This window comes from Pteropus alecto, unplaced genomic scaffold (assembly GCF_000325575.1).
Source record: "Pteropus alecto unplaced genomic scaffold, ASM32557v1 scaffold188, whole genome shotgun sequence".
NCBI classification, from domain to species: Eukaryota; Metazoa; Chordata; class Mammalia; order Chiroptera; family Pteropodidae; genus Pteropus; species Pteropus alecto.
The window spans coordinates 636,105-639,323 of NW_006441954.1; positions in this window are offsets into that span (position 1 = coordinate 636,105).

Below are 3,219 nucleotides of genomic sequence, written 5' to 3' on the forward strand. Positions count from 1 at the left end.
GTCCCTGCCTCAAACAGATAGGACCACCATGATAAGATATTGTCCCCAATTAAAGTTAATTAAATTCTTATTCTTAGCTAAGCATTCCTGTATGGCATCTATTGTATTATTAAGTTGGTGACATTAATGTGTCGACATCAAACCATCAAAGCTATTTCTTAAATTTTATCAAGTAAATCAAAAACCAAATCAGAATCAGGTTTATGTTCAATCCAATAATTAAATGCCCCTCTATAGATGGGTCAGTTCATTCTCATATGAACTAAAATATCTGTAAGTTATATCATTAGATCCAACAAAGGATGGCTTGGCTTTTCAGATTTAGAATTGAAGTCCAGATTCACATGGGAGTGAACCTGATTACATAAAAGTTTCTGGTTCTACTTTAACCTATAACTTCCACATAATATCAGCTAGCAATTGTTCAACAGTCATCCACAGAAAAGCATTTAAAGCATATGTCTGCACAATGGAAAAAAAATGGCATTTTAAAGATTATCTAATTCAATTGATATAGATAGAAATGGTGGAAAAGTCAGATGCCAAAGTTTTTTAAAGCTAATTTATTCATATTTCAAAACTACCTATCAAACTAAACATATAATGGTCATATTTTCACTTTACCTTTAGCTATGCAGATATAAGTTGTACTTCCACACAACATATAGGTTGAAAATCAAAAACTGAGCAACAATACAGATTTGTGGTCTAGGTGGTCCTAAACCTCTTCTAGATATTTTTGCTTTCCATCTAAATATTTAGACCACATAGATATGGTCATAAGTTCATTATCATTGCTACATTTGAGTCACTAACTAGGAAAAGAAGCTTATCTAATTACCAATTTCCCGAGCCAACCAGGACTCTCCCTTTTCATTAAATAAAGAGAAAGTCACTCAGATTTGACCTCAGAGAAATATGTACATGCATATACCTGACTTCTCAATATCTTCTCCAGATAGGAGGATGGAACATCTATTTGGTTTCCATCTCATTCTAGTAATGACAGAAAAGAGAATACAAAAAGTCCATTGTAAATTTGTACAAAATGTATGTATATATAAATACATATCTATGGGTGTATATAAATTCTAAAGAAGATTATATCCATCTACATTTTTAAGATTCAGAGTCCCACATGGTTGACATAATGGTATTCTCTCTCCAATTTTCTCATTTTTAAAAACAATAAGAATTAAGCATGCCACCTTATTAATACTGAATAGCAAGTGCAGAAGTTGAGCTGTAGCTAAAGGGATTTGAAGCAATTAGTTTGACGGGACATCAGTGAATAAAATCTTTAAAATAAGTTTAGCTATTTTCAGATTGCCTTTTGTTTCACATAAATGAAATCCAAAATGCCCTGTTGGTTGCATCCCAAACTCCTGAGACTGTCAATTGAGCTTTGTAAGAAGCAATGCTTTAAACAGGGCCTGTGCAAATTTCTTGGGTATGCGCTTATGGCAATAAATTGGTGGGAGACTGACATTACTAGAATTTCATGTAATTCTCTATCTCATAAAAAATCTCAAGTGATACTACCAGAAGCTTAGGGCTCTGAGTGTACTAAACTCAGTGTGAAATTTGACTCACAAACCACGTCATCTTTACACAAAGCACTGTTAAAAATACTGAACCATAGTCAATTAATGGAGAAAGGCACACATATTTAAAGGTGAACAATAAGAGCATATTATGGATGTGTGCCCATGGTTAGAGGTATCAAGATATTTTTAAAAACAATACACATAATGCTTTTTATTTTTCCTGTTTTTTTTTATTCCTCTGGGGAAAAATTACATAGGACAATTTCATAATTACCCCCAAGAGTGTACAGGCTGCTCCTCGGAAGGGGATTATTATTGCATGCCTTGAATGCACTATGATTCATAAGGCAAGAATGTATGAGTAGCTTCAGCACCAAGGAAATGGAATCATCATCCAGCATTGCTCACAACAGAACATCTTATTGCTTTAATAAAATGGGAAAATATTCACTGTAAAGAGTGCACCAAATAAGGGGGAGAAAGTAATATTCATGCACTCAGTAGAGCTCATTGGAAATGAAGACGCTTTCTTCTGAGTCTCTGATTCTATTCAAATTTCAAGCCCAAAAGTCACTACGTAATAAGATATTAAAGAGCTACAGTCAGATGAGGGTGAGCTACAAAAATTAATGGACTCTCTTCTTCACAGTGCCTTAGTCATTCTGATATACAACATATAGCTGATACACTAAAAGAATCTCTAGTGGCCTGAGGAAATTAATGTACTCTTTTACCCATTACTAGGAAGTGACTAAGGCACCGGAGAGAATCTGGTTCATTGTTTAATATATTGTACCCAAAGATTATACCTGGTCTTCCTAATATTACAACATGGCACGCTTAAATGATGATCCTCTGTGCTTCAGGGAAGGACTTGAATGAATATCTCATGGATGATTAAAATTAAGCTTATTAAATTATTTTTATAAAAGCTGCAAACTGAGCTTGGGCAATTTAATAGATGACCTAAAACCTCAGAGGTAATATTTTCTCTGGAAAAGAGCACATATGCCTGGAACCAAGACAAAGAATCTAGAACTACTAGTTACTTGGGAGAGGGATGCACTTAGGGGCACAGTTGCCTTACACTCTGCAGGTTAGTAAGGACTCTTTTTGTTGAGCTTTTTGTAGAATATTCTCTTTCGTACATTTTCCAAATGTTTGAATAGCCGTCAAAGAATTGGTTTCCAAGAAAGGATGCCACTGCATATAATTAAGACTGTAACATGCTTCTGGCTCCTTCTATCAACAATCCAGGGGAAACAAAGTGGTAAATAACCATAGGTGAACTCCTTTTCTAGCAAAGATGGCCTTGACTGGCATTAGGAGAATTAAAAAATTGATCTCCTCTCACTTTTTTTCTCAGTATTTCTTTATGTATTCATTGAAGTTAGGTAAGCCAGACTCAGAAAGAGAACCCTTCCTTTGCCATATCGCAGATGCAAGCACAGATTTCTAACTCAACAAGCTGTAAACATTTTTATCCTCCAAGTAGTTACTGGGTTTAACTTCTCTTGAAATTTGCATGTCCTGTCATCCAAATTGCCCAACATCCCCACCAGTCTCACCTTCAAACACATACAGTACAAGCAAGCATACACACCACTGCCTCCAGGTGATAACTGCATGCAGGGAGGACTACAGGCATTGTTTAAATATTAACCATGTTTTA